Source organism: Podarcis cretensis (genome assembly GCF_951804945.1).
Source record: "Podarcis cretensis genome assembly, chromosome: 15".
NCBI lineage: Eukaryota > Metazoa > Chordata > Lepidosauria > Squamata > Lacertidae > Podarcis > Podarcis cretensis.
The window spans coordinates 38,777,918-38,788,020 of record NC_137185.1 but is presented as its reverse complement, the minus strand read 5'-3'; the positions used below and the strand labels follow the sequence as shown (position 1 = coordinate 38,788,020).

At 46.0% G+C, this 10,103-nt stretch overlaps 1 long non-coding RNA gene across 1 annotated transcript; it reads left to right on the top strand.

Moving 5' to 3' along the window:
* The first annotated feature begins 230 nt into the window (after window positions 1–230).
* On the top strand, window positions 231–7,990 carry LOC307203974. The gene is made up of 2 exons (XR_013833397.1): window positions 231–1,144; window positions 7,834–7,990. It is a non-coding gene; the product is annotated as an uncharacterized lncRNA (long non-coding RNA).
* The last annotated feature ends 2,113 nt before the right edge of the window (window positions 7,991–10,103 follow it).

Here is a 10,103-nt window from a genome sequence, read left to right as displayed (position 1 = left end):
ACCCAACACGGACACCCACCAAGTGACTTGACTTCCAGCCGTTCTTGTTGCGCTACTTTATTTTCCCAACTAGCTTAAACGCATTTCATTACTTCTTTAATCTCTTCTTCTATCTTAACTTTACTCTCCTTTCACTCTAATCATTTTCTGGATTCACTCAATATCTGTCAGAAATTCTACTTTTCCCATATAAATTTTGATATATTCCTTAAAGATAAACTTTTTTATTCACTTTTTGTACCATATCTCCTCTTATCCTCCCTGTTAGTTCGGCAATATGGAAGTATTCCATCATTTTAGATAACCAGTCTGTTTTAGTTGGGACACTGCTGCTTTTCCAGTTTTTGGCAATCAATAATCTTGCCACCGGAGTTGCATACATAAATATTGGTCTGACCGTTCTTTTTATTCCCTCTGACATGATGCCTAGGAGAAAGGATTCTGGTTTTTCTTCAAATGAAAATCTAAACATCTTTTTCAGTTCGTTATAGATATTTTCCCAGAATCCGTTGACAATCCCAGCTCAATTTGTGTGGACCCAGTGTGATTGGGGGATACCTCAACTCAATACAGCCAGTGCCTGGTTCAGTGCTGGATCCACTGGGCAGCCCTAGAAGAAACTCTTTTATTGTAGCCAACTTTTAAAATAAAAGGAGCCAGCATGCCAGTTTCCAGCATCAGGTTCTTCTTACAAACGCCAGCCTTTGCTGTCATTGTGACATCACTTCCTGCTCTTGCTTCTATTCTCTCCACCAACATCCAACTTAACTGGCACAGAACTCTTTGTGCTGTTGAGTCCATTGGCTGCGCTCCCCTACTAGAGGAAGGCTCTCTGCGCAGGCCAGGACATTTCTTTCTTCACTGTCCTCCTCACCAATTTCCCCAGAGCACTTTTTGTTAAGGGAAGGAGGCGATGCCTTTCAAAGGAGCACAATTGTGTTGCTGTTGGTTTATCTACTTCGTCCTGCCTTGCAACTCCCTTTTCCAAGGCTATGGACCTGGGGACTACGGGGCGCCAGAAGTGGATTATTCAAATGAAGCAGACTTCGGGGAGAGCAATTATGGTGAGGACGTGGAGCAGTATGGTCCTGAAGCTGCAGGAGAAACTGCAGCTGAAGCACAAACACAAGCACAAGCACAAGCAGTAAGTTGTGTTCATTTATTTCATGTGTAGTTTATGCTCATTCCCTAAGTGAAATTCAGGACCCTCTAAGTAGCGGATGATAAATAACATGGGAACATAGCAACCTGCCTGGCACCGAATCAGACCGTTGCTCCATTTAGTCTACGGTATTATCTACCATGGGACGCGGGTGGCGCTGTGGGTAAAACCTCAGTGCCTAGGACTTGCCGATCGCATGGTCGGCAGTTCGAATCCCCGCGGCGGGGTGCACTCCTGTCGTTCGGTCCCAGCGCCTGCCAACCTAGCAGTTCGAAAGCACCTCCAGGTGCAAGTAGATAAATAGGGACCGCTTACCAGCGGGAAGGTAAACGGCGTTCCGTGTGCTGTGCTGGCTCACCAGATGCAGCTTGTCACGCTGGCCATGTGACCCGGAAGTGTCTGCGGACAGTGCTGGCTCCCGGCCTCTAGAGTGAGATGAGCGCACAACCCTAGAGTCTGGCAAGACTGGCCCGTACGGCCAGGGGTACCTTTACCTTTATTATCTACCATGGGGATGTGGGTGGCGCTGAGGGTTAAACCACAGAGCCTAGGACTTGCCAATCAGAAAGTCGGCTGTTCAAATCCCCGCGACGGGGTGAGCTCCTGTTGCTCAGTCCCTGCTTCTGCCAACCTAGCAGTTCGAAAGCACGTCAAAGTGCAAGTAGATAAATAGGTACCACTCCGGCGGGAAGGTAAACGGCGTTTCCATGCGCTGCTCTGGTTCACCAGAAGCAGCTTAGTCATGACTGGCAGCAGTTCTTCAGGGTTTCAGACAGTTTCTTCTGCCCTACCTGGATATATTCTGGGGGTTGAACTTTGGATCTTCTGCGTACAAAGCAAATGCTCTGTCACCAAGCTATGTCCCTTCCCCGACGTTCCCATATCTGGGAATACCTCTTGAAAGGTGGCATATAGGTTAATTGAACCAGTAGTCCTCAACCTTTTCCAGCTCAGGATTAACATTTAACCCAAATGTGCCTGTGGGGACCCACTTCTTAATTATTATTTTTATCATATATTTGTATAGTTGGTAGCACTGCTGTTGCAACCCACTTGGCTGAGTAGTGGGTCCCAACCTCTCAGCTGCAGACCAATGCAGTAAAACAAATGGTTGGTTTTAGTATTTTGTAATTTGGTTAAAGGGGGAAATACTTTAGGTATAATAAAAAGAGAATTCTTTGCATGTTTAAATCCAGGTTTGGGGCAAGTACTCTTTGTTGAAGGAGGCCCAACAGAGATTTAAAATCACAAAATATGTAGCAAAATAAAGCATGGAAAATATTTCTTGCTTTAAAATATTCGTTTCCAAGTTGCTTCCAAAGCCCCCCACTTCCCTGAGCATAGAAAGAAACCACATGTAAGTTAAAAACGATTTACTTACAAACTTTTCAAAGGTCAGATTCATGTGCTTTTCCATATAGCAGCAAGGAAAGTCAGGCAGTAAAACTTAGGTTAGTTCCAAAATGGTAAAGGTTTCTAAATTATTTGTATAGAAATACAAAGATGGATTGCCTAAGCTTGGAGCATCCAGCTTAGACCTCCTTACTGGAAGTGTTCTCATGGTGGAAGAGAGAAAGAACAGAACTTCCTCCCAAGCTAAGAGGGTCTGACTTAGATAAGCAAGGCAGGACAGCTTACTCTATGGTCTTAACCCCTTCATGTATTAATTAGAGTTAAGTATGTTGGTTATGGGACGCAGGTGGCGCTGTGGGTTAAAGCCTCAGTGCCTAGGACTTGCCGATCGAAAGGTCGGCGGTTCGAATCCATGCGGCGGGGTGCGCTCCCGCTGCTCGGTCCCAGCGCCTGCCAACCTAGCAGTTCGAAAGCACCTCCAGGTGCAAGTAGATAAATAGGGACCGCTTACCAGCGGGAAGGTAAACGGCGTTTCCGTGTGCGGCTCTGGCTCGCCAGAGCAGCGATGTCACGCTGGCCACGTGACCCGGAAGTGTCTCCGGACAGCGCTGGCCCCTGGCCTCTTAAGTGAGATGGGCGCACAACCCCAGAGTCTGTCAAGACTGGCCCGTACGGGCAGGGGTACCTTTACCTTTACCTTTATGTTGGTTATATGAGGCTGATTTATCCCACACCAGTAACCTGGACCAAGTTGTCTTACCTACCAAGGACTCCAAGTGGAGCTCAGCTTTTATTATGGCACACCTAGGCCCAGCTTGGTGCTTTCCAGATGTTTTGGATTAAAACTCGCATCAGCCTCAGCTGGAAGGCACCTGGCTGGGGAAGGCTGTTACAGCATTTGAAAATGGCACATGAAAGACTGTGCCACCTATTTTTTAAGCACACCTCACTGTTTTATCATTGAATTTTCAAGGTGGCTGTTCCCTCATGGGCAGCCTTCTGTGAGCTGCATGCTAGTGGTGGGTGGGGCCAGAGGCAAGAAGTGGGTGGAGCAACAAATGGTGAATCTTACTGGTTTAGCTACAATGCTCACAGTTTAAGGACACATTCCAGCCAGGCAAAAGCACTTGTGAGGGGCACACAGCAGTCTGGTGAGGTATATGGCCCTGGGGAAAGAAAGATAGGGCTGAGTGGGGATTCACTTAGCCCCTGGTCCTGAGGTTTTCACTCCTGCTCTAATTTAGATGCTCATGGAGTTTGTCTGGGGACCTTGGGAGGAAGTGATCATGTCCTCCTGGGTTTCATGATACAGAGGCAAGGGAAAGTTGAATGTAGTTGGACATGCACTCTGAACGGATTTCAAAAAGCTTAAGGAACTACTGGGTGAGATTTCATGACCAGAAATAAGCAAAGAGAAGGTAGTCTAAGAAGAACTGGAGTTTTGTAAAAGTGAAATATTGAAGGCACATATGCAGACAATTCCAACAAGAGAGAAAAGAGGGAGGAACCTAAAGAAACCAGTGTGACTGCATAAGTTACTGTCAGGTGAGCTGTAATGTCAGGGCATGTATGAGAAATTGAAGAAATTTAAAGTTCAGTGTCTGAGCTCCCTTCTTTTTGCTCTGGAGCTTTCCCCACAGAAACCCGCTATTTAAAGCCCAATCTTAGCAAACATAAATCCATTGAAAGCTTGAATTGATGTTTGCTCCAGTTCAGCTTTAAAGAGCTGGTTTTCATAGGGAAGGCTCAGCCCTGACCATGTGCACCCCGCCCTGAAAGTTGCCCAAGAGGAAATGTGGACCTCCAGCTGGAAAATGGTCTTGAATTGGGTCAGTGGCATAGGAGGAAAGCACCAGTGGCGTAGCGTGGGGGGTGCAGGGAGGGCCGGCCGCACCGGGCGCAACATCTGGGGGTTAGGGTTAGGGGGCGCAAATCCATGGGTTAGGGGGTGCAAATCCATGGGTTAGGGTTTGCAAATTACTTGCCTTGCCCCGGGTGCTGACAACCCACGCTACGCCACTGAAAAGCACTGTGAGTCCTCCCCTACCATCCCTCAATTGCAGCATCCCTTATCAAAACTCAGGAGAAGATGGCTGCCTCCACTGTCATAGTGAGCACCCACAGCGCTGGGCACCCACAATGTGGGGCCCAAGTCAGCACCCTCTGCGCCTGGGAAGGCTGCAAGTGTGACCTGAATGCACCAGTGCCCTTCCCTCTGGTGCTTCACAGCAACTGGTGTTGACAGGTGTACTTCCAACGCTATGCAAGTCTTCTCAGATGTAATCTGCCCTGGGTTTGATGGGGCCTTTCTCGAGGATATAGAGCAGGCATCTCCACACTCGGCCCTCCAGATGTTTTGGGACTACAGTTCCCATCATCCCTGACCACTGGTCCTGTTAGCTAGGGATGATGGGAGTTCTACTGCCAAAACATCTGGAGGGTCGAGTTTGGGGATGCCTGATATAGAGGATTTTGTTGTTGTACAGCTATTGCTCTTGTCAGGCAGGTGTGGCCTTCCAAATGTTACTGAGCCACAACTCTCATCATCCCTGGCCATTGGCCATGCTTACCATGGCTGGTGGGAATTGTAGTTCCACAACATCCGTGGGGCCAAAGGTTCCCCAGTCTTGCTGCAAAGCAAGAAGTAATTCATTTCTGATGTTAGTGTGCTGGGTGAGCGCTTGGCTATATATAGGGCTTTTTCCAGCTGGAACTCACTGGAAGTCAGTTCCGGCACCTCTCTGTTGCTATTATAAGAGAACGAGGGAGGTGTTCATGGTGAGTTCCAATACCTCTTTTTCTGGAAAAATAGCACTGGATATGTTATAAAAGGCTTTTGTCGGCAAAGCTAAGTATTATGTTCATGCAGGAGATACGATTAATTTGATTTTGTTTTTTATTGAAATATAGCAACTCTTTCCCATGGTTGTCTTCCTCGTAATTACCACTGACTACCCTCAGGGTTAGTAGTTGGCATGCTTGGTCTCCCACCAATGGCTCCTTCCCATTGCTGCTGCCATCAGCATGGCTTTGCTGCTGTTAACTGCCATCAGTCACTCGCCTCTGCCCACCCCTCCTCCCCACAGGTATTCTGTTTACCTGGTGGCACTGACTATGGTCAGTTCCATGTTAGGGATGGGTGACTCCATCTCTTCCTCTCAATTTCTCAATTTCTCTAATCTTAAATTCGGTTTTCTACAATAGTTTGGGATTGCTTTTTTAAAAAAACAAAAGTCCTCATGAAAATTCAGCAGCATTTTAGTGCTAATTTATCCTAATGTACTCATTTTTGTAGGCTGTTTTGCCTAATGTACTCGTTTTTGCAAGCCTTGTTTCCATAATAATAATTTTTCCACTAATGTAATGCATGTTGATGTTATTTTCAGTAATATATGCATTCATCTGTGCATTTCACCCTACAATTTGCATTTTGGATACAATACTTGGCTGGAAAACTGCATTGCAAAATTCAGACAAGTGTGGATTTCAAATGACAGTTTGCATATTGTTCCAAAAACTATGATTAGGTAGATTTGCCTTTACATGCAAACTAAATTGCATTTCTTCCCCTGTCCCTCCTTCTGACAGCCCTTCCCTGTATCTGAATGATACTGCTTTGGCTGCATAAGCCACAGCCCAAACACTGGACGAGGGAGAACTAGTTTAATAAATCCTATAGTAACTTGGCTGTTGGATATGGCCAGACATTAACTGTTGTAAAATGGCTGGATGTCAAAATGCTGATACCGAATATCACCTGGCCAAATATTTGTGCAGTTAACAAATTTCCAGAGTTTTTGAAGTCTCAAGTGTTCATACAAGACAATTTTAAGTGGTGATGGTTTCAGTTCTATTCAAAACACATGGGTTTTAGATCCTACCTTTAAAAAAATAATAATCCCAGAAGTTGCTGTTTTGCATTGAGGTTTGACTTATACTGTGACCAATGAATTCTGATTCCCTCTTCTGGCTTCTTTGGAAGAGTGGGATATTTTGAGCTGATTTCTGTAGCAGCATTTCAAGACAGGCTCCAGTGGATTGAGCAGAAGAGACCGAGAGTAAGTCCAAGGGCCAAGGAAGTGGCTTCTACACGTGCTGTAGAACGAAGTGAGAGGCAGATGGGGCTCATCCACTAGCTCATCTAGTAGAAGGAAAACTCTGACCCTAAACCTCCACTGCCTCGTGGGATGTATTTGGGAAAAGAAAAGGCTATAAGGAATGTTGTTGTTGTTTAGTCGTTTAGTCGTGTCCAACTCTTCGTGACCCCATGGGCCAGAGCACGCCAGGCACTCCTGTCTTCCACAGCCTCCCGCAGTTTGGTCAGACTCATGTTTGTAGCTTCGAGAACACTGTCCAACCATCTCGTCTTCTGTCGTCCCCTTCTCCTTGTGCTCCCCATCTTTCCCAACATCAGGGTCTTTTCCAGGGAGTCTTCTCTTTTCATGAGGTGGCCGAAGTATTGGAGCCTCAGCTTCAGGATCTGTCCTTCCAGTGAGCACTCAGGGCTGATTTCCTTCAGAATGGATAGGTTTGATCTTCTTACAGTCCATGGGACTCTCAAGAGTCTCCTCCAGCACCATAATTCAAAAGCATCAATTCTTCGGCGATCAGCTTTCTTTATGGTCCAGCTCTCACTTCCATACATCACTACTGGGAAAACCATAGCTTTACAAATCCAGAATGGAGTCCCTAAGACAGTTCAGTGGTGCTTTGTACACCTCTGCCTGGCATCTCCTTCAACCCAGCTGGTGCCAGATGTATTGCTCTGCTTTCGTTTGGACCACATCAGCAAGTCCGAGAGGGTTGGTGGTCTTCTTGTCTGGGCAACCAAGGATCTCCATACACACCACCAGGGCTTGTGCCCCAGCACTTCAGTGCTGCTAACGCAGTGATTTGACTTCACCCCCAGAAGTGCACTCCATTGACCCTTGAGATGGACAGATGCCAACAACAATACATTTCAAGCTAGCTGTTGAAGATTAATGTGGTTTTAAAAGAAGCAGCAGCAAGGGTAGTCATTGTGGTGCCGTCCACATGTTGAAGAACTGCAGCTCCCACCACTTCTGGCTATTGCCCATGCTAACTGGGGCTGATGTGGGCTGCAATTCAACAACCCCTGGAAGGCCACAGGCCCCACAGCTCTGTATGAAAGCATTTTTGCCCTCTCTTCAGCTCACAAAGCTCCCAGATGGGCTGAATAAGGAAAAAATAGAAATGAAAAGGTGGCAACAGCAGTTAGCACCTTCGAACTGGGAATCTTAAGTTTGTACCAACTTGAGCTCTCAAAACTGATCTTTTGCTGTATCCCCCATCCTTAGGAAGAAGAAGCTAATCAACGATGATGTCCCATTTCCTCGTTGTGGCAAGCATCGTCTGGAGGAAGTCTGTCAAACGAACAGCTTCAGATGGTTCCAAATGCTACCAACAGATTATATTATGGAACGGTTATTAAATATTTGTTAGAGGAGGAAAAAATGCTTCTTCTCTTCCAGTCTGTGCCATGAGGTCCTCTTGGTTTGGCGGCATTCTGTGGTTAAAATATTACCAGCCCACTCTATATTTTGGAAAATTATTTGTCCGTATATACTTGATCTTAGCCAAAAGGCTGAGAAGCCTATGTTTTCTATGCATTCAAATGTCTCTCGAGATATCATCTCCAAATTTGGCGTGAGGGTTCCCAATGTGTGTGTGTGTGTGTGTGTGTGTGTGTGTTTATGTATGTGTATCTCTGGCTGCCATTTTGTATCAAGATCAGGCTGAAACATCACTTTGGCATAGGTTCAGCCACCTCTTGAAATATTGTAACCAATCTTAGTACAAGAGTTCCCAAGGTGGGAATGGTGGTCTTTGCCAATGTTTGGATGTTGGGTGCCACTTTGAATCAAGATGATGGATCAAAATGTGACTTTGCAGTGACTTAACCCTTTTTTTGGCATAAGGGGTCCAAACTACACCAATTTGGAACCTCTGAATGTTCCATCCCCCCATTTGGTGGGTCTTTACCACATTTAGTGGGACAGTTCCAACCTGCACCAATTTGGATGCCTCCTAAGATATCATTGTGAAACTTGGCACAAGGATTTCTGAGGTGGAAGTGATGGTCTTGGATGCCAGACACCATTTTGAGTCAAGGTGGCTGACCAAATTAACCCTAAACATTAGCTCTCCCTCCCAAAAAGTTGATTTGAGGACAGAGCATGTACTCCCTGGGTCAGGGTAGAGCCCTGGGTTGGTTTGTGCATGCATTGTGTGTGCACTGCGCCCAAACTCACAAATTACACTCTTACATCCTCCTCCTCCTCCTCCTCCTTCTCCTTTCCCTCTATTGGTAAGCTGTGTTTGGATGGTATACTCAAGCAAGTAAACATTATCAGCAAACATTCATAATACTGTACTAGAACTTGGAGACATTGGTGGAAACTGAATGTTGGAAGACCGACATTCCTGCACACAGCACACAGTGGAATTTGCTCCTGCAAGAGGTAGTGATAGTCACTATGACCCAAGGTCACTGGATGAACCAATGATTGATTGATCCTAACTAGGCTCTAACAACTGCACCACACTCCTCCGTGCAAAAAGACTTCTGAAATAATTACGATAAGCTGAATTGGGACCCTTTGAAGGGTGTGTGTAAAAAAAATGGCACATTTTATGCAATGTGTTACTGGTATTCATGCAATGAAGAGGCCTGCCTGAACGGCTGCTATGCAGAAGATGAGCAGATTAGAACTCAAGGACATCCAATGAATGCTGTAAGATTCAGGACAGAGAGATGAAAGTACCTCTTCACACAGAGCTTAGCTAATTGATGGAATTCATTTCCACAGGAAATAATGATGGCCACCAACTTGGATGGCCTTAAAAGATGATTAGACAAATTCCTGGGGGAAAGGCTGTGTTCTATCTCTACTAATGGGGCCACTCAGGTCCTGCTTGTGAACTTTCCATAGGCATCTGATTGGCTACTGTGGGAACAGAATGCTGGACTGGATGGGACTGATAAAGCTGGGTTGGTCTTAGGCTGTTGAACATAATGTTCACCAGCGGCAAATAAGGGTCATTCTTTGTGCCTGGGAGCAAAGAGAGCTACCCCCACTAACAATGGCCCTATCTGCACTATACATTTGAAACAGCATCACACCACTTTAGTCAGCCACTACTTCCTCCCCCCAAAAAACTGGGAACTGTACTTAGGGGTGCTGAGAGTTGTTAGAAGACCTCTATCCTGCCCCTGGATCTACCTGTCTGGAATTTGGCAGGGTTAACCTTCTCTTTAGTTTGTTTGCTTTTGGACTCTCCTTGGAGGCATAGCCATGAGTTACCACACTGAACTGCTGCACTTCAGAATTTACCACTGCCCTAAGCATCAAAAAATCTGATCTGGGTCTGATCAGGCCCAAATCCAGGCCATCCAATTGGATCTGAACTGAATCAGGAAGTTGCGGCTTGCACAGCCCTAACTTTCATGCAATGACAAATAACTTTATACAGGGTTTTTCTTCCCCCTCTCCCCTTTTGTAGAGGAGAAGAGAGGGAGCAGTCCCAGAGAATCATGCATGCTGGATTTCACCAAGTGGGCTATTTT